Source organism: Macrobrachium nipponense, chromosome 36 (genome assembly GCF_015104395.2).
Source record: "Macrobrachium nipponense isolate FS-2020 chromosome 36, ASM1510439v2, whole genome shotgun sequence".
Lineage (NCBI taxonomy): Eukaryota > Metazoa > Arthropoda > Malacostraca > Decapoda > Palaemonidae > Macrobrachium > Macrobrachium nipponense.
The window spans coordinates 48,196,282-48,221,589 of NC_087220.1; the positions used below are offsets into that span (position 1 = coordinate 48,196,282).

The 25,308-nt window shown below is 42.9% G+C and overlaps 1 protein-coding gene across 5 annotated transcripts in view; it reads left to right on the forward strand.

The window, feature by feature from the left end:
- The window catches only part of LOC135203606 (tumor susceptibility gene 101 protein-like), a 50,566-nt gene that overhangs the window by 16,963 nt on the left and 8,295 nt on the right, over positions 1–25,308 (forward strand). The window lies entirely within an intron of this gene.

Below are 25,308 nucleotides of genomic sequence, written 5' to 3' on the forward strand. Positions count from 1 at the left end.
TATATGATAGCGCAAAAACGAAATTTCATATATAATTGTATTCAAATCGCGCTGTGCGCAAAACATTTAAAGGTAACAAGTTACTTTTTTTTCGTTGTAATGTACACTAAATTGCGATCATTTTGGTATATAACACATTGTAAAACGATAAAAGCAACACAGAGAAAATATTATCACAAAATAATGCATGAATTCGTAACGCGCGGACGTACATAAACAAATATTTTTTTCAAAAATTCACCATAAATATAAATAATGTCCTAGAGACTTCCAATTTCTTTCAAAATGAAGACAAACGATTGAATATTACTATACTGTAAGAGTATTAGCTTACAATTGCAGTTTTTGACCATATCTGACGAGTTAAAGTTGACCGAATGTCGAATTTTTTTATATATATATTTTTTATATGCAATTATTTCGGAAATAAGAAAAGCTACAACCTTCAAATATTTTTAGTTTTATTCTACATGAAATTGCGCACATTTTCATACATAAAACTCTATGAAATGCCTAATATGAAACAGAGCAAATATTCCGAGAATGGGACGTACGTATTTCGGAGATTTGTGGCGGAGAATCCGTGCGCGGAGGAAAGGAAAGATTTCTTTTTAAATTCACCATAAATCTAAATATTTTGCTAGAGACTTCAAATTTGTTTCAAGATGAAGATAAATGACTGAATATTACTAGACTGTAAGAGTTTTAGCTTACAAATTGCTTGTTTTTTCGACCATTTCAGTAGAGTCAAAGTTGACCGAACGTGGTTTTTTTTCTATTTATCGTGATTTATATGCAAATATTTAAAAAATGAGAAAAGCTACAACCTTCAATTATTTTTTGTTGTATTCTACATGAAATTGCACACATTTTTATATATAAAACTTTATGTAACGGCTAATTTAAAATGGTGCAAACATTACCACAATCGCACGTATGATTTTTTCGGAAGAGTTACCGCGCGGACGTAAAGAAAATGTTATTTTTTTCATAAATTCACCATAAATCGAAATATTGTGCTAGAGACTTCCAATTTGTTGCAAAATGAAGGTAAATGCTTGAATATTACTAGAATATAAGTGTTTTAGCTTACAATTGCATTTTTCAACCATTTTGGTAGAGTCAAAGTTGACCGAAGGTTGAAATTTTGGCAATTATCGTTATTTATATGAAAATATCTCAAAATTGATAAAAGCTACAGCCATGGGTTGTTTTTAGTTGTATTGTGCATGAAATTGCGCACATTTCCATATATAAAACTTTATATAACGGCTAATTTTAAAATGGTGCAAACATTACCACAATCGCATGTATGATTTTTTTCGGAAGAGTTACCGCGCGGACGTAAGAAAAATTTTTTTCATTAATTCACCATAAATCAAAATATTGTGCTAGAGACTTCCAATTAGTTGTAAAATTAAGGTAAATGATTGAATATTACTAGAATATAAGCATTTTAGCTTACAATTGCGTTTTTCGACCATTACGGTAGAGTCAAATTTGACCGAAGGTTGAAATTTTGGCAATTATCATTATTTATATGAAAATATCTCAAAACTGATAAAAGCTACAATCATGAGTATTTTATTGTTGTATTCTACATAAAAATGCGCACATTTTTATATATAATACTTCATGTAACGGCTAATTTACAATGGTACAAAAATTATGTCAAAGTGACGAAATAATTTCCGAGATGTGTCACAGATACTTTTTTAGTGCGGCAAGAAAGAAATTCGCGCTTGCGTGCCTGCGTAACGATTGTAAACAAAACAACACCTTGATCCGTAAACTCCCAGCATCCCCCAAGGCGCGTGATTCAAAAGTTTTAGGCTGGTAGGCCTATAAGTATTTTTCCGCGAATTTAAAAAAAGGGATTTTGACGAAGGAAAAATCTATTTCTGGGTGATTGGCTCGTGTCGCCCTATGAAAGTATCCTTAATATCATTCTTTCTAGGTAAAATTAGCCTAAAATTACCAGAGAAAAACAAAATTAAGAAAATGTCAGTAAAACTGACTCGCTCACTCTTAAAAAGAAGTGTCGGTATGATATAGGGGCGAGTGTGGAACACTACCACGAGACAAACACCAATTAGAACTTCCTATCAGAATCCCCCCAAGAGAGAGCTGATACCAACGGGCGATGCAGCCTCTACTACTACTACTAGAGGACGCCACGGACAGCAGCGCCCCTAGCGGACATCCTTAATTAAAACAGCTAAATACATCTTGTCCTGCAAGGGGGGGAAAACAAACCATCAAGGGGGGGTTTCATAGGGCGACACGAGCCAATCACCCAGAAATAGATTTTTCCTTCGTCAAAATCCCTTTTCTGGGCTCAGCTCGTGTCGGCCTATGAAAGAGTACCAGAGAAACAGACAAGATGGGAAAAGGAACAATGAAAAACAGTGTAAAATGATGGATATAATATAAGTAAATCAATTACAGCATACAAATTAAGCACTTAAACTAACTTATACTAAACAGTAAAATAATAGAACGTTAGTAATCTTAAAGTACTTAAATGGTAATTACAGTAAATTACAGAGCTGCATGTAATATAAAGAAAAAAGGGGATTTACTTAACAAAATTACAAAATATACAAACTCATGTGCCCTACCCTAGCATAAAAATAAGGGTAGGTACACTGAAATCCATCATTAATACAAATATTGTAAAGTATATACAAACACATTGTGACTGAAGTTCAATATAAATACAAAAATGGTGAATATATACAAACATATTGTGTCCTACCCTAGCATAAAAATAAGGGTAGGTACACTGAAGTACATTATCAGTACAAGTGTGGATGTCCCTAGCAAAAAAATAAGGGACAATCCACTATATGATTCAACGGCTAAGGCTATGATGTTTGAATAGCCTGGCGATAGGGTGAGGCATGTTGGCTGATGTAGGTAGAAAGGAGACCTGGATCTATACTACAACTACTATACAGTATCAGGGGAAACTATGTTTCCCGCTGCTACTGCTGAAAACTTTAAAGATTCCAAGGACTTTAAATAATGCCGTTTAAAGACTGTCGGGGATTTCCATCCAGTATACTTTCTAAGATCCTCAAAGTTCATATGTTGAAAATAATTAATTGAGGTGGCTACTCCCCTGATATCATGTGCTTTTGGGAATGACTCAGGGTTGGCTTGTTTAATGAAGTAAAGGATTTGCTGTCTAATGCCTTTTACTGATAAAGTACCACCTTTTTCTCTCATGAAGAGAGCACCTGAGGATCTAGAAGAAGTACGAGATAGAAAGGCTCTAAGAGTTGATACTGGGCAGAGAGAAGGATCCTGTGGAAGTGGGATAACCTTCCAAGGAGCCCACCTTGCAAGAGGATCCTCATTTTTGGCTAAAAAGCTACGATCCGGAGCAAGTAGAACTTCTCCTGATGGGAGGAATTCGACATGACCCGCATCCCTGGATAGAGCCGACAGTTCTGAAATTCTAGCTCCTGAGGCTAGGCTTAATAAGAATAATGTCTTCCTCAGGAGCATTATGAATGTACAAGATGAGTTGTCAGTATCTGAAGCTAGTTTGAGGACATCATTTAAGAACCATGAAACTGTAGTAGGCCTCTGAGAAGGTCTAAGTCTAGCACAGGCTTTAGGGATAGATGTGAAATAAGATTCAGTCAGATCTATCTGAAAACCTACTTGAAAGATTTTCTTCAAAGCCGATTTATGAGTGGTAATCGTGCTAGCTGCTAAACCTTTTTCAAATAAGGATCTGAAAAAGGATATAGCCAAATTAACTGTCATGGTTGTAGTGTTCGATTCTCTCAAGAAAGATGCTAATTTTTTAACAGCTGAGTCATATTGTCTAATGGTTGACTCTCTCTTATCTGATTCTAGGAAGAGAATATTCTGTGGATCAATGTCAGCATCTTTATTAGCCGCAAACTTCATGAAGTCCATAAAGTTAGGGTCTGGAGAGTTCCTGAGGAAGCGAACACAGTCCTCATTTGTACTGATTGTGATAGCTTGGGATTGGGGATCCGTTGAGGTCGGAGACCCAATTCCATTAAGAAGAGGATACCAGTTGCTCTTGGGCCAGTCTGGTGCAATCAGAGCTACTATCCCTTTGAAAGACCTTAGTTTGTTTAGGACTTTCAAGAGAAGATTCACTGGAGGAAAAACATAAATTCTCCTCCACTGATTCCAATCCAACGACAGGGCGTCCGTGGCATAAGCCAGAGGGTCCAGGTTGGGGGCCACATAGCAAGGGAGCTTGTGGTTCGCTGTGAGGCGAAGAGATCCACTTGGAGACCTGGGACTCTCCGGCTGACCCACTGGAATGACCCTACGTCCAGAGACCACTCTGATTCCAGAGGAACTGACCGGGACAGGGCGTCTGCTATCACATTCCTTACTCCTGCCAGGTGAGTGGCAGACAGATGCCATTTGTGTTTGTTTGCTAAAGCAAAGATGGCTATCATGACATGATTCACATGCTTGGATTTGGACCCTCCTCTGTTGATGCAATGAACTACCACTGCACTGTCCAAAACTAGCCTTAGATGAGACTTCTTCGGGGGAAGCAGTCTCTTCAGAGTAAGAAATACTGCCATTGCTTCCAACACGTTTATGTGGAGCTGGCGAAATTGAACTGACCAAGTCCCTGAACCTGTTTGAACTGAGAGTATCCCCCCCACCCGGACAGGATGCATCCGTGTGAATGGTTAACACTGGGAGGGGATATTGAAGGGGTACTTTCTTGGCTAAGTTCTTTACTTTTGACCAAGGCCGTAGCTGGTTGCGGAGGATCTGTGGAATTACTGACAACTTGTCTCGATATTTGGAGTTTGCTTTTGACCGCCAAATTCGATTTATATCTTTCAGCCTTGCTTTCAGAAGGATATCTGTTACCGAAGCAAACTGAAGAGACCCTAGGATTCTCTCCTGGTTTCTTCTTGACGTTTGTTTGCATTTGAGAAATTGCCTGACAGATTTTGCTATTTCCTTCCGTTTGACCACTGGAATTGACAGATTGTGGGAAGACAAATCCCGTTGGATTCCTAGCCACTGAAACGAGATTCCGGAGTAAGTCTGGATTTCGTTTTGTTTATCTGGAACCCCAGATGTTCCAGAAAGTGAACTACCTTTTTGGTGGCTTTGAGACATTCCTCGACTGTTGGTGCCCAGATCAAACCAATCGTCGAGGTATGCTGCTACCATGATTCCCTGAGCTCTCAATTGTTGTACAACCACTTCTGCTATCTTGTGAATACCCTGGGGGCTTACATTCAGACCGAAGGGCATCACTTTGAATGAGAATGTTTGATTTCCTAGCCTGAACCCTAGGAATGGGCGGAAGTGCCTGGCTATAGGGATATGATAGTATGCGTCTGTAAGATCGATGGAGCATGTGACGGCTCCACGCGGAAGTAAGGTCCTTACTTGCGAGAGGGTAAGCATCTTGAACTTGTCGCAGCGAATGAAAGAGTTTAGCTTTGACAAGTCTAAGATTACCCTTCTTTTTGTGAGCCTTTCTTTGGCACGCTGAATAAGCGACCTTGAAATTTTAGATGTTTGACTCTCGCAATAGCTCCTTTCTGAAGGAGTTCTTCCGCGTAATCTGTCAATTCCTTTGACGGCATCTGATGAAATGATTTGATTGGAGGAGGATCTTTGATCCAACTCCATCCTAATCCTTTGGACACTATGCTCTGTGCCCAATTGCTGAACCCCCACCTGTGGCGGAAGAGAACAGCCTCCCTCCTACCTGGGGAGCCTCATTGTTGATGGGCGGGTTGGCCACCACGCCCTCCTCTGAACTGCCTGCTCCTCGTACCTCTTCCTGCGCCACGCTGACGAAGTAACCTCTCGCCCTACCTCTCGGCTGAGTGTAGCCTTGAGCCTCATATGCAGGGTTGAAAGGCCCGGCGAGATAGCGTAGGAAGTGGATGGTTGAGATTGCGGGGGCAACAGGAGGATAGGCTGGTTCTGCTTTGAGCTGACAGGTTGTCCCTGTTGGGTAACCGGGACCGCCTGCACAAATTGCTGCTGTTGCTGGAGTTTTTTATATGGCTGGAACCTCTTACCAGCCTTCTTCGGTTTCTTGCCAGCAGTGGGAACGGATTCCTGTTTCCTCTTTGAGGAAATACCCCACCTAGCTCTAAGGCTCTGGTTGAGTCTAGCAGCTTCGTGGTGTACCTCGTTCACCGCGGACTCTGGGAAGAGATCCGCTCCCCACATGCTAGCGGCCAAGAGTCTATTAGGCTCATGCCTGATGGTGCATTCTTGTAAGACATGCTTCCGCAGTTCCTCCTAGCCTGGAAGAAGTCAAAAGCGTCCGTTAGAACCGTCTGAAACTGAGATTTCGCCAGAATCTTGAACAGCGGTTCCGTAGCGTAAGAGAGGGCAGCCATTTCCGTGATTATGAGGGAATTGAGGGACCTGCCAAACCTAGTCGCGCATCAAACTCTGCCTGGATTAGAGAATCCGGCAGCCTAGGTAGTTTCTCACCGAACTGGTCCATGGCGCAGTCCGGTTTTTGAGCTTACCAAGCGTGAACGTAGCTGGCAAGTTCTCCCACAATTCTCCGAAGGACGGGAAGAGCGGAGAAGTAGACTCCGCCTCCCTCAACTGTGGGATGGGCTCATCCTTGAGGACTGCCTGAAGGGACTTCTCCACTAATTTCGTGGCGAACGGAAGAGAAACCTCCTCTTCCGTAGCGAAAATAGTGAAGGGACTCTTGTAGGCCTGGAGTTTGGTGTTTGTACACTCCCAGTCCTCAAGGCAGTGAACCCATTCCGCTGAGCATGATCTCTACTATATAGGACCGACTCCTTAGAGATCTTGTCTTCCCTCGTCAGAGCCGTTGGCGTCAGCCTAGCATATCCAATGAAAGGCTGCGTCAGACCCGGAGGGTAAAACTCGAAGTCCTCAATCCTTCGAGTTACCAACATCCGAGATAGAGATCATTCCATCTTTGAACGGAGCGTAGGCAGCTACTCTCCATGGGTTCTCCATAGAGAAAGCTGGCAAGGAGTCATATGGCGGGAGTTGAAGAATCCCCGTGCTAGATGCTGGGGAGACTGGGGGAGGAACCATGAGCTAGCCCGCTACTCGGTCCTCATTTTCTCTCATTCTGTTAGAGAGATCCTGGATTGATTGTCCAGATTGAGACAGACTGTTTGATAACTGCGCAAACATCTGCTCGAACCGTGTCCCCAGTGCGGAGATTTGCGAGCCTACCAGCACGCCCACCTGTTCCATCACCCCTGCTGAGAAAGTAAGAGGGATCAAAGGTGCTAGTGCCCGCTACCCCTACCGGCGTAGCCGGAGTGGAAGCGGTGGAGGCGGAGAAGGCAGTGACTCGGCGGGAGCGCGAGCCTTCTCCTTCGAAGCCTGCTTCTGGAGCTCTTTGATTGAGAAGAGCTCGGCTTTGCCTTCACCGCATCGGCATAGGAAGTCGACGACTTCTTAGCCGAAGAAGACGAAGACGACTTCCTAGAAGTCGTCTTGGCTAGAGTCTTCGGTTCTCTCTTTCCCTTCTCCTTAGGAGGTACAGAGAGAGCGGGTGAGACGAATAGGGATCTCAGATCCCGGAAAGCCTTGGAATGAAGCGGAAGAAGAGGGGACAGGAGAAGATCCAGGAGCACCCAAGGAAAGACCTTGGGCGCTCGACATACCTACCTCAACCAACAAATCCTCCCCCCCTACCGCCATAGGTTCAAGGTTAAGGTCCAGGGCAGCAACGTCCGGGACCGACTCCTGGGAGGCTACGACCCCAAATGATTGCTGGAGGTCTTGCTGGATGGAGGCTATCAGCGGGGCAGCGGACAAGGGGTCAACGTAACCCGTCGACTTGCCCGCGGGAAAGATCTGGACGGCCAGCTTCCTGTCCAAAATGTAGGGCTGGCCCTTGGCGGCGTTCTTCCCGAAGCCGCCCACCCACGCTTTCAGGGTGGCGAGGGCGACTTCCCTCACACCGGTAGCCTGAAAGAAAGGTGAGATTAGCTGCCAATGGTGGAACGGGTTAACAAACTTACGACTAAAGAAGTTTTTGTTAGTAAAATGATAAGTAAGCCTATAATGGCCTTACCCCATCTCCCCAGCTGACCGACCAGGTCGTAGCAGATGGCGCAGGCTTCAGGGTGCCAAACGATCGTCTCGTTGAACGACATGGCACAGGGGGCGTGAGACCTACACTCATCATGTCCACAGGAGTCGAACAGCGTCGCGTTACACGCTGGGACCTGGCAGTTGGTAGCCTGTAAGTGGAAAAGTACATGAGTACCAAGTAAACACTTACAGTCTAACATATGCTCCGCTGGTGCCGGAGCGATAAAGCTAGATTAAACCAGAGCCCCGCCAAAATACGTGTGGTAACTAGGTTGGTATCTAGGTTATGGCTCCGCTGATGGCGGAGGCACAAAAGACAAACAACCAGGAGTGGTGGTAATGGAAACCACGACGGAAAATGGCGGGGATGGTTGATAAAAAGATAATAATAATACACAATTCATTGTAAAACATAGTACAATTAGGGTATATCCTTAAATTAACAATAATAAAACAACCTCTCTCCGCCCGTCTACTAGAAGAGTGCGTAGGTAAGGAGTAAGCTCCCTTCCGGTAGCGGGGGAGAGATATAAGGATATCGTAGGCAAGCAACCGACCACTCGTAGTGCCCACCCCGCCCGCTAGCGGAGCCAGTAACCTATAACCAAAGGTGCCCCGGCTGCGACGGAAGGCTCCTTTCGTATAGCAAGGGAGGTGGCTGAGCAACTGGGGAGGGGGGGAGGAAGGTCTCGGCGAAACACGGCGGGAGCGAGAAAGGAGGGAGGGATGGCCTACTCCTCCCCGCCTCACCAACTACCCGCATGGAGACCCGGTACCTCAAGAGTGGTCGCCCTATACCCCCCGCTGGGAGGAACCCCTGGTCACCTCCGAGAGGGTGAGAGAAGGCGACTGAGGTTGTCATGACAACCAAGGGGTTCCCCAGCTCCTCCCTATACCAGAAAGAGAGGGTAGGGGCAGGGTAAGGTGCAATGGAACACGTGACCGCAAGTGGCCTAGGCCGCGAGCAACACAACCGTGAGAGGGCCACGTGAACCAAGCTGTACCAATACAAGGAACAAGCACCTAGGGGGAAAGGGGGGCTAGCCTAACACCCTAAATAAATAAATATATACATCGAAAAAGGTGGAAGAGACACTTTAGTAAAAGAGAAAGAAGCCCAGGAGGAGGCAGACTGTTCCAAGAAACAGAAGCCTACTCGGAGCCAGCGATAGCCGATGTAGAGCAAGAGCCGGGATGCTGGGACAGAATAAAATAATAGCCCTAAATACCAAGCTAAGAGAATGGTAGGTGGGCTAAACTAGCTAAAACTCGATGTAAAACAATGAACGTGATAAAGTAAGCCCATAAGTATAAGAAGTCCCAGTATGGAGGACCGGGAATTCTTACGAGGCAGCATGGCCGCCACGAGACAACCGGGGAACCGTATATGACCTATTAAGAGGAAAATACTGGTACCCGGAAGATAAAAATGTGGTAAAATATTACTTATGAGTTACTTAACTTAGCCGTGGCAATTGCAGAGCGTTCCATTGTAGATAAAAGGGATAAATCCTGATATAGCACAGCACAAGTAAAATCTGCGTCTTGACGCTAGCGCTAAAAATTAAGGATGTACGCTAGGGGCGCTGCTGTCCGTGGCGTCCTCTAGTAGAAGTAGTAGAGGCTGCATCGCCCGTTGGTATCAGCTCTCTCTTGGGGGGATTCTGATAGGAAGTTCTAATTGGTGTTTGTCTCGTGGTAGTGTTCCACACTCGCCCCCCACCTCTTATTCATACCGACACTTTTAAGATTTTAAGAGTGAGCGAGTCGAGTTTTACTGACATTTTCTTAATTTTGTTTTTCTCTGGTAATTTTAAGGCTAATTTTTACCTAGAAAGAATGATATTAAGGATACTTTCATAGGCCGACACGAGCTGAGCCCAGAAAAAAACTTTTGTAAGTCGACGTAAAATACGTCCAGTCGGAGTAAGAGGGTTAACTGAATTCCGGTGATTTATGGTGTTTATGGTGACAAGTTTCGGTTAGTTGCACCCGTTAGGTATGTTATGGTGCCATGACTATTATCGGCGCCTTATGGCGCTGATGACCGAAACTTGGCCCGTTATGGCGCCATAAATCGCTGATTTTACGGCACTAGACAAGTGCCATAAAACCGGATCACCATTAAGCCAGTCTGCTGATAACTGGGGACTGCCTCTATTGTAGGCAGTCCCCGGGTTACGACGGGTTCGGCTTACGATGTTCTGAGGTTAAGGCGCTTTTCAATTATATTCATCAGAAATTATTTCCAGGGTTACGACGCCTACAATACTCATCTGGCAGATAAAATATGACACCAAATATGCAAAATAATCAATATTTGAAGGTTTTTGGGATGAAAAATGCAATGAGAATGCAGTTTACATGGTTTTTTAATGCACCCAAAGCATTAAAAGTAAGGTTTTCTTAGGATTTTCTATGATGTTCCGGCTTTCGTAACTCGGGGACTGCCTGTAGTATTTTGTAGTTTTAGAATTGGACTAATACTGCACTTCCTCACATGTGCTTTTTTTTTTTTTTTTCCCTTTTCTTTCTTTCTTCTCCTATGGTAGAAGTATGTCTCACTGCTTTGCAATGGATTAGAGATTAGGCTAAGATACTGGTCTGGGGGAACCTTAGAAGTATAGATGGTTGGTTAAGACTTAGGAGGGAGGTCACATTCTGTGCATTATTAACTATTTAGATTACTAGAATATTACTGGTGTGTGCATGAAATTCAACACTGGAGAAGCTGTATTTATGGCATGGTAGTGCCCATTATACGATGCATGAATGGAAAGTTTAAATCTATTAGATTTCTAGCATTGATCATCTTTCCAGTTTAATCCCATCTTGGACTCTCCATGTAACACAGTCTGGAGTTGAATTATTCCTTTCCATGAAGGGATTGAAGGCTTTGGTGTGTGTGTGTTCATATTACTTAAACTACTACCATTTTGCCTGGCCAGACCCTGTAGGGAGAGTTGTATTACTATTTGAAGTAATGGATAAGATAGTCCATTAGAAGAAAAATCACATCTCTTATATTGAAACATTTTCTTATTTAGTTTAGAGATGTGCAGAAGTACACTTCTTTTTCACATGGTTTTCCTTGAAGAATTTTTATCTTAATCAGCATATTTTAAACATCTAACTCACCTGGTAGTTTTATATATAGCTTACGTCCCTGAATTTCAAAGACTCGCGGCAGTCGCCGATTGGGTAGTCAAGAGTACCACGTGCGCCCTCTACCCAGGTACCTGGAACCATTCCAACTATTCCTCAGATCTTCCCTGCCGCCTTACCGGTGACATCGTTGGAATTTCGCTCGTTTGGCCCGTGTTTTTCGCAGCTTATTTGGTGAAGTTCACTTTGGCTTTGGCTTTCGCTTGTTTTTGGATTTGCTTTGGATTTCTCTTGACCCTTTTTAGATATTGTTGGTTTGACTCTTGCTTGTTTTGATCTCTCTTTTGGATTTTTCAACATGTCTGACTCTTCTTCGATTGTGAGAATGTGTGTGAGAGGATGTAAGACTCGGCTTGCTAAAGCCTCGTTAGATCCACATTCGGTTTGTATGAAATGTAGAGGCAAGAGTTGTGAGTTGGATGATAGATGTGATGAATGTTTAGATTTACCTGATAATAAGTGGAGGGAATATTACCGCTATGTGCGAAAGCTTGAAAAGGACAGGATCAGGAGAGCCAAGAGTAGTATGTCTCGCTCTTCTAGAGTTAGTCAGGGAGTTGACAGTTCCCTCTCCCTTGCTAATGAGCCTATTGATCCTTCTCCCGTAGTGGTAGTCCCAGAACCCCCTACTGATACAGGTAATGATCCAACTTTAAAGGACATGATGGCGGCCATTCAAGCCCTTGGTGAAAGGGTAGAATCCCTCAAAGAAGACAGGGAGAAGTTATGGTCAAATGTGAGAGATTTAAGAAACACAAGTGTCAGTGCTAAAATCAGTGCAAGTGCAGTGGAGGGTGCGGCCGCTCGGACCTGTCGTGCGCCTAGTCCTAGACCTCTTCCAAGCTCACCAACCCCTGTGAGAAGGAAAGTCGACAGGCGAAGGGAGGCGAGAGGTTTTAGCTCCCGAGCGGTCGTCCCCTCGAGCGTACCTGTTGACGTTTCCCAGGACGTTCGCCCTCGCCACAGGAAAGGCGAGGTAAAATTGTGCTCTTCTTCATCGGACGACGCAGTTCCCAGACGGGGCTGGCGTCTTACGTCGGAGTCAAGACCCCTCAAAAGAAAATACACTGTTGAGCAGCGTCGTGAAGTGACGCCTCAGGCCCCAGGATGTAGCCATTGGAGCAGCCCGGAGCGCTTCCCTTCCAGCTCCGATGGTAGCTCTCCTGCTAAATACAGACGTAAATTGTCGCACAGGCGGCTGTCTGCTTCGGTAGGAGACAAAAAGATATCGGACGCTTTTCTGCCTTCAGTGCATGCTTCCCCTCCTCCTTCGGATTGGTACTCGTCCCCGGAACGTTCTTCCCAACCCTTACGTGACGTGGAGAGAGAGTTGGATGATGTTGCGGCTTCACCAGTCTGTCCCCAGCAGCAAGAAGCTCCTCAAATAACTTTGATTCAAGACATGCAACAGAAACTCTCCTCCCTGATGCAGGTCTGGCAACTGGCAGCAAAGAAAGATGTTAGTAATCGTCCAGCTCAAGAGGTTCCAAGCGCTGTAAGTCTTCCTGAGGAAGCTTTTGACGTGTGTCGTACAGGCAGCGAGCGTCCAGCAGCAAGTGACCTCAAGGTTCGACAGGACAGCAAGCGTCAAAAGATTGGATGCCAGGACGCCCAAGTAGCTGGACCCCAGGACGTCATGCGTCAAGAGGTTGGACGCCAGGACGCCGAGCGTCAGGAGTTTGGACGCCAGGCGTCAAGAGGGTGGACGCCAGGACGCCGAGCATCAAGAGTTTCGACTCCAGGGCGCCAGGCGTCAAGAAGATAATAAGGAGACGACGACGAGGAAGCAGGACGTCGCTACTTCGGTCTTAGGACAATCAGAAGAAGGGAACGATGATATCCCCCCTTATCCTGTTAAGGGGGCCGGCCGGAACCGCTATATATGGTGGTATAGGGCGAAAAATGCAGTCATGAAAAAATTCATGGAGCTTCATATGGCAATTGAGAATACGTATATGAAATATTTCGTCAAAATTCCTCTTACTTTCGTAGTTACAGGGAAATTAGTTAACATAACTCAATAAGCCTAAAACACTGATCCGTACAAGAAAATGCAATATTTCTTCTATTATCGTAAATTTTTATAATTATTGTCAAAGAAATTGGGAGAAATGGCATCTGTAGACATTCCCCGAGTCGAGAAGGAGACTTCAGGCTCAGGTACCAAGTCCAGTCATGAATTAGTGCGATCACAGACATCAAGTAGTCTACACGTTCCATTTCAACTCTTGACATTCGCTTGCCTTTACGTATGTTTATGTATGTTTCGGCAAGAATTTCATCATGCCAATGAGGAAAAGACAAGAAAAACATCTCGCTAACATACAGACGAAGAAAAATCGCTCTAGTATTATTACAGAATATCATAATATTCTCGTAGTTAGTGAAGAGAGAGGGTAGGGTTGCTTGGTAACGCCCCCTTCTTGCCTGACAGTACACGTCACACTCTGCCCAAGGCTACGATCTTTGAGCAAAGAGATCTTCATTTATTATAAATAACAAAGTTTTGGTTTTTTAATACCCTAAATGGAATATGAAATTCATAATAATCATGATTTATTAAATTGTCTTTGTAAAAAAAAGAGTACACCTTCGAGTTTCACCTCTGACATTCTCTTGCATTTATGTTTATTTATCTTTGTTTCGGGCAAGAATTTCATCATGCCAAAGAGGAAAATACAAGGAAAACATCTCGCTAACATACAGAAGAAGAAAATTCGCTGTAATAAGCCGAGTTAGTGAAGGGGAGAGAGAGAATTGCGTAAGAAGGAGTGCCCCATCTTGCCTCAAGCAGTGCCCCAGGCTGCGATATATGAGCAAAGGGATCATCATTTATGATTAAATTATGATAAATAAAATAGTTTTGGTTTATTAATACACAAAAAAGAAATATACATTCATAATAATCATTATTTATTAACATTGTCTTCATAGAAAAACGAAGGAAAACTTTGAACGCCCGTATCTCAAAACTATACTTATTGACTTTCAAAATCTATCTTCTCACTTAGTTTTAAAGCTATAACATTGGAATTTTGTATATAACTCAGAAAGACATTATAGAACAATCAAATAGAGCCCTTTTTTTCAATTTTTGTTTCGTCTTTTTTTTATAAATTTTTTTCTTGTGATTTATAGGGTTTATTTTTTTACCATATTGAAAAATTCATATCTAGCAAAAAAATGACTTAGAAAAAAAACTCTCCATTCGATTGGAGGTCTACATCAGGTCTATATATGGTAGTAATCCCAGGTCTTCATATTAAATATCAAGGGAGGAGATAGAATTTGAAAAATGGTTATTTTCGGGATAAATCGCCCTGGCGTCACAAAACTGAAGGTCAGAGGCGAAAATCATATGCGGTTTGGAAGATGTCCCAAGTCACCTTATTAAGTGGTATGAATATCAAAGTCCTGTCCTTAAAAAATGGCATTAGCCGGCCGGCCCCCTTAATCCTGTAGATGACATTTCCGATGAAGAGGATCGGAAGGAACAGCACCCCTCGTCGGACCTAAAAAGACTCATGAGGGTCTTTACAGAAGTTTTTCCGGAGAACTTTATTCCGTCTGCCCCTCGTTCCCCGCCTTCAGAATTTACTCTAGGGAAGGCGTCAAAGAAGGCCATATTTACGAAGATGGTTTTGTCCCGCTCGTCCAAGAGAGCGTTGAAAGTCATGAGGGATTGGATGGAGACTAAGAAGGACCAAGGAAAGACAGTATTCTCGTTTCCTCTGGCCAGATTAGCGTCTAGATCGAGTATCTGGTATGAGACTGGAGAAGCTCTCGGCCTGGGAGTTCCTGCCTCTTCCCAGGGGGACTTCTCGAGTCTGGTGGACGCCTCTTGTCGGGTGGCCATGGGAAAGACTAAGGTTTCTTGGTCAACATCAGAGATGGACCACCTCCTCAAAGGAATATTCAGAGACTTTGAGGTCTTTAACTTCCTGGACTGGACTCTGGGAGCCTTGGGAAAGAGGATAGAGTCTTTCAAGACCGCTGACACTGAAGAGCTGGTACATCTGATGTCATGTATAGACAAAGCTCTTAGAGATGGTTCCAACGAGTTAGCGGCGCTTTTCTCGGCAGGCATTCTTAAGAAAAGAACCCAAATTTGTTCTTTCCTTGCTAATGGGATCACGCCCATTCAGAAATCGGAACTGCTTTATGCGCCTCTTTCCGCACACCTTTTCCCGCAAGAGTTGGTGAAAGAGGTCTCCTCTGCCTTAGCCCAAAAGGCCACGCAGGATTTAATAACTAAGACAGCGAGGAAAGTGCTGCCCTGCCAGTGAGCTTCATAACACAAAAAAGCAAGGAAGAAGCTCCTGTGTCTCGGGTTTCTCAGCCCTTTCGGGGTAAAGCCCTCGATAGAGGTAACACTAGACCTACGGGAAATAGGTCAAAGAAGAGAGGCTCCAGACAAGGACGAAGCAGGGTCTGACGGCACTCTTCTTCAGACAGCGGTAGGAGCCAGACTGTCCAACTTCTGGCAAGTATGGGAGAAGAGAGGAGCAGACCTTTGGTCCATTCAACTGCTCAAGGAGGGGTACAAAATTCCTTTCCTGAGAAAACCTCCTTTAGCAGTAAAACCAATAGATCTTTCGGCCAGATACAGGGAGGAATCCAAGGCGCAGGCGATACAACAGCAAGTTTCTCTGTTGTTGCAGAAGGAGGCAATAGAGAAGGTTGAAAATCTGGAGTCACCAGGTTTTTACAATCGATTATTCCTGGTTCCCAAGAGCTCGGGGAGATGGAGACCAGTATTGGACGTGAGTGCTCTCAACGTTTTTGTACAAAAGACAAAGTTCACAATGGAGACGACGAAATCAGTCCTAGCAGCAGTCAGACACGACGACTGGATGGTCTCTTTGGATCTTCAGGATGTGTATTTTCACATCCCTATCCACCCGAGCTCCAAGAAGTACCTCAGGTTTGTTTACAAAGAAGAAGTGTTCCAGTTTCGGGCTCTTTGCTTCGGCAAATTTTCACGAGGCTGATGAACAACGTAGCGGGAATGCTACACACGAGAGGTATCAGGGCCTCACTGTATCTGGACGACTGGCTCCTCAGAGCTCCTTCCTACACTCACTGCCTGGAGGATCTTCAGACAACAATTCGTTTTCAGAGGAACTAGGCCTTCTGGTAAACAAGCAGAAGTCGCAACTGACCCCATCCCAAGAGATCCTGTACCTGAGTATGAGGATTCAGAGTCAGACTTTTCGGGCTTTTCCGTCTGCGTCAAGGACGGAACAAGCCTTAATAAAACTGCAGGACTTCTTAAGGAAACGGATGTGCTCTGTGAGGGAATGGATGAGTCTGCTGGGGATCCTTTCCTCGCTAGAGCAGTTTGTCTCCCTGGGAAGACTAAACCTTCGCCCACTTCAGTTCCACCTCAATCGGCACTGGGACAAGGGGAAGGAACTGGAGACAAAGTGCATTCCCATGTCGGAGACGATGAAACAATGTCTACACTGGTGGAACGACCCCGTCAAGCTCCAGGAAGGCCTTTCCCTAAAGTAGAGGAACCCAGACCTAGTGTTGTTTTCCGACGCCTCGGACTCTGGGTGGGGGGCAACACTAGGAAAGTTGGAGGTCTTGGGCTCCTGGACCAGAGGACAAGAGAGGTTCCACATAAATCAAAAGGAGCTGACTGCTATTTTTTTAGCTCTCAAAGAGTTCGAAAGCTCAGTTCAGAACAGGGTTGTGCAGGTCAACTCCAACAACACGACGGCGTTGGCCTACATCAACAAGCAAGGCGGAACCCACTCCAGGTTCCTGTACGAGATGTCGAGAGAACTCCTTCTCTGGGCGAAAGAGAAGAACGTGAGTTTAGTCACACGCTTTATTCAAGGGGAAAGGAATGTCAGGGTAGACATCCTGAGCAGGAAAGGTCAAGTCTTGGCAACGGAATGGACTCTACATCAGGATGTCTGCAAGAGCTTGTGGCGGATTTGGGGCTGTCCATGCATAGACCTCTTCGCCACAGCACAAACGAAGAGACTGGAGACTTACTGTTCTCCCGTACCAGATCCCGAAGCGACTTACATAGACGCGTTCCTCATGGATTGGTCGCATTTAGACGTGTACGCTTTCCTTCCTTTCAAGATAGTACACAAAGTTCTGCAGAAGTTCGTGTCTCACGAGGGCACCAGAATGACTCTAGTGGTCCCTTTTTGGCTGACAAGAGAATGGTTCACAGAGGTACTGGAATGGATGGTGGAGACTGATTATATATTGTATAATTGTTATGGGTATAGATAAGTGTGATTATATATTGTATAATTGTTATGGGTATTTTATGCATTGTTGAAATATGGTGGGTGTCCTATATATGGACAGCATGTGGTAGATTCTAGAAGGTGTCTGTTGATGTATTTAAGTTGTGTTGTGACGTCATAGGCTGTGACGTCATAGACAAGATGGCGGCGGCGTCGGCAGGATGTAAACAATAACACGAGGCAGGAGAAAGCACGTGTTGGTGGTGTGTGGTTGGTATGGGAGAGCTCTCTGTCTGGTAGGAGTTGTTTTTTGGGTCGTAAGTCTTGTGGTGCTGGTGTTCTAAGGTGATTTCTGGAGTGTACTGGAGTTGGAGAAAGCGTACAGGTGGGTAGATTATTCATTTTTGTAGAGAAATAAAGGGGTTAGGCTAGGCCAAAATTCAAACTGGTAGCAGAGCGTGGTTGATCAAAGATGCCTGGATCCGACAGTGAACAAAGGGAGACTACTAGATGGAGAAAGGAATGTCCTAGGTTTAGCGGGATACAAGAAGAATACAAAGAATGGAAAGGTCAAGCCGAAGATTGGCTATTGTTGTATGGAGAAGATACAAAATACCCGGCGATAGAAATGAGAATGAGCTTAAAAGGGAAAGCCCGAGAGCTAGTGGAAGCATTAGATAAAGATAAACTTACTGGTACAGAGGGTCCAAAGTTAATCCTAGAGAAACTAGATAAAGCCTATCTAAAAGACTCGGTAATGGAGAATTACGGTAGAATAAAAAGATACCTTCTAATAAGAAGAGAATCTAGTGAAAATATGGCGGACTATTTAATTAGATACGAGAAGGCAGCATCTGAGTGTGAAGAGCAATGGGGAAAGGCGCGCTTGAAGGGGAAGTCAAGGGGTATCATGTAATAGAGCAAGCAAATCTCACGGAAAATAAAAAACAAATGGTATTATTGGCTTGTGGGCAAGAAAAGCTAGAGTACGGAACAGTGTCGCAAACAATGAAAAGACTTTGAGGGATTAGGGACTAAAGAGGAACGGGAATGGTGGGGTTCGTCAGAAGGCAATGCCAGTTCTGGGAGAGGGAGGGAAAACCAAAGATATCGGGGAAGATGGAACCGAGGAAGGGGTGGTAGAAATCCTATAAACAAAGAAGGGAAGGTAACAGTATGTGCAATATGCAGCTCAGAATGGCATTGGGCTAGGGATTGTCCTCAGAATTTTCATAATAGGAAGAAAACTGAAACAAGACTAGAAGAAAATAAGCTGAAAACAGAAAATGGGACAGAAGAAGAAGAGGTTTATGTAGGAGAAGTTAATAAAATAGTGGAAGCATCGTGGGAGGTGGTTGATGCAATTTTGGACACAGGGTGTAAATCAACAGTTTGCGGGGAATTGTGACTAGCACGTATTGTCATGGATTTGAGTCAGTAAGAGTTGAGGAGAATGAGGGACACTAGGACAGAGTCTAATAAAGTGTTTAATTTTGGTGAGACATCTTATAAATCCAGAGGAATAATAGAAATACCTGTGATACTAAAAAACAGAAAGTTTTATTTGAAGACGGAAATTCTGCAAGGTGATATACCCTGGCTGATAGGTAAGCAAACCATGAGTAAAATGGGTATGACCCTAAATTTGAAAGAAAATTGTGTCATAGTAGAAGTATTAGGGGGAATGAAAGTAGAGTTAAGAGAAGACGAACAGGGTCATTTAAGAGTGCCTATAAGGAGGAGGAAGGTAGAAGAATTATTACTGGAGGGTTGGAAGGGAAAGAATCCGAGGGAAATTAAGAACACAATGAAGAAATACATTTACAGTTTGGTCATGGAAGTGGAGATAAAATATGGAAGCTACAGAGGAAGCACAATGGAGTAATGTTAATCGAAAAAGAAAAAGAGGAAATAAGAAAGTTACTAACGGAACTGATTAAAAATTGTGAGGTTTGTAAAAAATACAAAAGAAACCCCGCCAAACCGGTAGTAGGCTTTTCTTGGAGTAAAACGTTCAATGAAGTCGTAGCGATGGATGTGGGAGAGATAGAAGAGAGAGAGTTCTTGGTAATAGTGGATATGGCAACGAGATATTGTTAGGCCTGTTGGATAAAAGATAAGAAACCAGAAACTATAATAAAGATACTTTTTGAGTGCTGGTTTGCTATATTTGGAGCGCCCTCCAAAATATTGTCAGATAATGGGGGAGAATTTCAAAATGAAAAAGTAAGGAGGATGGCAGAAAAATGGAATATTAAAGTATTAGCCACAGCATCAGAATCTCAGTGGAGCAACGGATTATGTGAAAAGACCGTAGGCATGATCAAGGGAAGTGTAAGGAAGATGATGGAGGAAGAGGAAGTAGATTGGTCAATAGCTTTGAAATGGGTAGTGAGTGCTAGGAACTGTTTAATGAATAATGGAGGTTTCTCTCCCAACCAATTAGTATTTGGAAAAAACCCTTCACTGCCTAACCTAATAGGAGAAGAAAGTTCAAGTCCTGCAAACAGAGAAAAAGGGATGGAAGAGGGTATGGTAAGGGACACACTGAATGCAATGCACAAGGCCAGAGAAGCATTTATAAAAAATGAGTCCTGTAATAAAATAAGAATAGCGCTAAACAAAAACATCAGAGAACATAAATTTGAAGAAGCAGTGGTAGGAGATGAGGTATTCTATAAGAGGGAAAATGAAAATGAATGGAGAGGACCTGCTCAGGTAGTGGGAGTATCGGGGAAAACAATAATAGTCAAACATGGGGATTCTTTAAGAGAAGTAGACTAGAACCTAATATATTCTTTTGGAAAAAGGACAATAAATTGGAAGGCATTTATGTACACACGTAGATGATTTTTGCTACGGAGGAACTGAAGGATTCTTAAAGGAAACGATTGGGAGATTGAAAGGGAAATTGCAAGTAGGAGAACAAGAGAGTAAAAGGTTCAAGTATATAGGAGTAGTAATAGAGCAGAAGGAGAATAGATTTTCCCTTAATCAGTGGCAGTATATAAATTCCATAAGAGAACCAGAGGCTAGAAGATATACGGGTAATAGAGTGCTAGAACAAAAGGAGTTAACAGAGTACAGATCAGTGGTAGGACAGCTGAATTGGGTATCACTACACACGATGCCAGAAATATCATATGATATTAGCGAATTAAGTAAAGCATTTAAAGAAGGAACAACTCAGGATATGAAGAAACTTATTAAAATTGTGAGAAAAACTAAGAGCATGATGGGCGAAGTTACAATAAGTGAGATGGAAGAAGAAAGGGTTTATTGGGAAGCTTATGCAGACGCTTCATTTGGAAACATAGAAGATGGCCATACTCAACTGGGTTATATTATTTCCTTGACAGATGGGAAGAGGAGAAGTCCCATATGGTGGAAGTCTAGGAAATCCAGGAGAGTGGCAAAATCCACCATTGAGGCTGAAGCCCTGAGTGTTGGGGAAGCTGTAGAAGGATTGATATATTTCAAGCATTTGTGGGAAGAGGTAGTAGGAGGGAGAAATTTAGAAGCCTTGGTTAACACTGATAGTAAAACACTAATGACCGCCATCAAATCGAGCACTGGTGTAAGTAGCAAGAGATTAAAAATAGATATTGCTGCAATAAGGGAAACCATTGAATCCGGGGAAATAAAGGAGGTGAGATGGATAAAAGGAAAGGAGCAAGTGGCTGATGTATTAACTAAAGCAGGAGTTTCAGGGGAATGTATTAGAAATTATGTAGAGGGTAAAGAGTTGGAGGACGAAGGAAATTAAGAGGGGAATACTAGGTTAGGAAACAGTCGGAGGGGAGGGAGAAAGAGATAAGTGTGATTATATATTGTATAATTGTTATGGGTATAGATAAGTGTGATTATATATTGTATGAATTGTTATGGGTATTTTATGCATTGTTGTTAAATATGGTGGTGTCCTATATGGACAGCATGTGGTAGATTCTAGAAGGTGTCTGTTGATGTATTTAAGTTGTGTTGTGACGTCATAGGCTGTGACGTCATAGACAAGATGGCGGCGGCGTTGGCAGGATGTAAACAATAACACGGGGCAGGAGAAAGCACGTGTTGGTGGTGTGTGGTTGGTATGGGAGAGCTCTCTGTCTGGTAGGAGTTGTTTTTTGGGTCGTAAGTCTTGTGGTGCTGGTGTTCTAAGGTGATTTCTGGAGTGTACTGGAGTTGGAGAAAGCGTACAGGTGGGTAGATTATTCATTTTTGTAGAGAAATAAAGGGGTTAGGCTAGGCCAAAATTCAAAGAGACCCCCAGAAGTCTCCCTATGAGAGTAGATATACTCAAACAACCCCACTTGGAAAGGAATCACCAAAACCTCCAAGCTCTACAAGTAACTGCCTTCAGACTATCGAAAAACTCACAAGAGCTAGAGGTTTTTCGAAGGAGGCAGCTAGAGCAATCGCAAGTGCAAGGAGGTCATCCACCATTAGGGTATACCAATCCAAGTGGGAGTTATTTAGAGGATGGTGCAAGGATAACTCTGTTTCCTCTTCCAGTACCTCTGTGACCCACATAGCTGACTTCCTTCTTTACCTTAAGAGGAGACGTAACTTTTCGACCTCGACCATTAAGGGATACAGAAGCATGTTGGCAGCTGTCTTCAGACACAGGAACTTGGACTTGTCTGACAATAAAGATCTCCAAGACCTCAGATCCTTCGAAACCACTAAGGAGAGACTACAGTCCTCACCAGCTTGGAATCTAGATGTAGTCCTGAAGTTTCTCATGAGTGATAGGTTCGAGCCTTTGCATAAAACATCATTAAAAGACCTTACCATGAAAACTTTTCTTAGTCAGTTTGGCTACAGCAAAAAGAGTCGGTGAAATTCATGCCTTCAGCAAAACTGTAAGTTTTTGACATGGCAAGGCTATCTGCTCTCTACAGCTGGGGTTTCTAGCAAAGAATGTACGCCCATCTCAGCCCTGGCCCAAAGCGTTCGAGATTCCGAATCTATCGGATATCACAGGTGAAGAATTAGAGAGAGTCCTGTGTCCGGTAAGAGCTCTTAAGTATTACCTGGAAAGGACGAAGGATTTAAGTGGCAAGTCAGAGGCGCTTTGGTGCTCAGTTAAAAAGCCCTCTCTGCAAATGTCAAAGAATGCGCTATCCTTTTTTATCAGACAATTGATAAGGGAAGCTCATTCGGAATGTATTGAGGCGGACCTCAAGCTGCTGAAAGTCAAAACACACGATGTTAGGGTGGTAGCAACCTCTGTAGCCTTTAAGCAGAATAGGTCCCTTCAGAGTATCCTGGACACGACTTTCTGGAGAAGCAAATCAGTGTTTGTCTTGCACTACTTGAAACAAATGCAAACCCTTTATGAAGACTGCTACACGCTGGGGCCATTTGTAGCAGCTAATTCAGTAGTGGGAGAAGGGACTACCCCTGCAACCCCATAACCCAATACCCTTTTTCTTGCCTTGGAACTATTGAATTTTTATGGTTGTTTGTGGAGATTGGACGCAGCCTTCCACAATCATTGATTTTCAGTCAGGTGGTCATTTTGTTCCTTGGTTGCGCCTGGAACAAGGGTATTGTAGGAGGTCTAGTCGCATAGAGGTTATACACCGGTTGACAGCTCCTAGAGGTCTTCAGCCCCCTGGGTGGATCGCTGGATCTCTTAAGGAAGGCAGACATAATGAGGCAGGATATCATTGAAGTCAGCTTCCTTAACAGGTAGGAACCTTAAGTTGGTTTATTAACCCTTATGTCAATTCCAACGATGATAGCTGTCTCTGACCCGCCACCAAAGGTGTCAATCAGCTATATATATAACTACCAGGTGAGTTAGATGTTTAAAAATGTTATTTTCATAATAAAATAAATTTTTGAACATTCTCACCTGGTAGTTATATATAATTTAATTCCCACCCTCCTCCCCTCTAGAGACTAGGGGCATGGAAGATCTGAGGAATAGTTGGAATGGTTCCAGGTACCTGGGTAGAGGGCGCACAGGTGGTACACGTGACTACCCAATCGGCGATTGCCGCGAGTTTTTGAAATTCTGCCGTGACGTCAGGGACGTAAGCTATATATATAACTACCAGGTGAGTATGTTAAAAAATTTATTTTATTATGAAAATAACATTTTTCATTTTGCATGTATTTTGGCCAATTAAAGTGATTTTGGTTAGTATTACCCATATTCTAAAATCCTATTACAATTTTCTTTTGTTACTTACTTTATTTTTGCTTTAGCTACTTTAGAGGAGTATGTATTATACAGTTTTCCATTGTTATCTGTAGATGTAGCATATAAGGTTTTATACATTCAACTTACCCGTCAGATATATACATAGCTATTACTTCGTCGTCCGATGAAGTAATAGCTATGTATATATCTGCCAGGTAAGTATGTATAAAACTTTATTGTATCATAACAATATCATTTTTATACATTCAACTTACCCGTCAGATATATACATAGCTATTACTTCGTCGGACGACGAAGTAATAGCTATGTATATATCTGCCAGGTAAGTATGTATAAAACTTTATTGTATCATAACAATATCATTTTCATTTCCCTTTGGTCAGGAAATATTAAATAATACGTAGAATGAGAAAGCAAAAAAATTGCAAAGTTTTTTTGCTGATCTTCCATGCTCTCCTGCAACTTTCATGTGATGCATCCTTTGTTTTCTAGCATCAGCAGTGTGAATCATTGTATCCATGCTCACTTGCATTACTACATTGTTTGGTGCCTACGTATATGTAAAAAGCATGATTAATATGACTCCAGACCTCTAGAGGAGTTCTGTGGTTGAGTCTGCCAAACCCTGGAGAGTGCATCAAGTGTCTTCTCTGATTCAGAAATTTGTAATACTGAATGTAATACACAAAAAAAAAAAATATTGAGGAATGGCTGAAATGTTGCATCTCTTCAACTTCTCCATTAGCTAGAGTTACATCTGTAGTAAGGGATAAGTGTTTATTGAAATTAGAAAAGTCTTTAGATTTATGGCAAGAAAACAGAAACAGAAAACTGTCAGAAAAAATGCTTTCTATGCAGACTTTGCAAAATCATTTTTCTTACCAGGTAATGTAGAACCATTTACAACATGTAAGGCATGACACTGGGTTGTTCTTTAAGATATGTTCTTAATGTGGGTGAATCAGAAAATTTCTTGGAAAGTACACCGTTGGCTAAAAGGTTTAAAGCTTGAAAATGTTTAAGTTATTAAAATTTAGCTGTACTGCCAGTTTTATGATTGAGCAGGGCATTTTGTGCCAGGCTAACAACCTGAGTGCTTTAAAGAAATGAAAAGGGAATAGAATACAATCTTGTTTACCATAGACATTTTACCTGGCTATCTTGAGTAATAATGATGAAGATGAAGTTCTTGAGATATTTTTACCTCACAACTTGCCTTCTTCACAGCAAGGTGTAATTTGGTCCAACAAGGCCACATACGCTACTTTTTGTTTGACTCCATCCTTAGAGCAGTTCGTTTATTTGAGTTTATGGGAATGCTGGAAGCCATTCATCATTGCATATGCCATAACTATCCTTAAAGCTGCAATAGATTAGTTAAAACCATAAATAGTTGGTGCATGTTGCAGCCTTTATGGAATAAAGCCATCAATGACCAAAGAGGCTCCATAGTGATTGGTGGAGAAGTTATTTTTTGAAGAACACAAATAGTCACTTGAAAGACAATAGTTCCCAAGGAAATCTCCAAAACCTCCTTTGATTATAGGTTAAAGAATGTGTTATAAATGAGGAAGGAATAATGTAGAAGTTCTTTTTCAAAGATAAGATATAATACTTTGAATGAGAAGTGTTCTTCTTACCCCTCTAAGTAACATACCTCTGGGTTGCATGAAG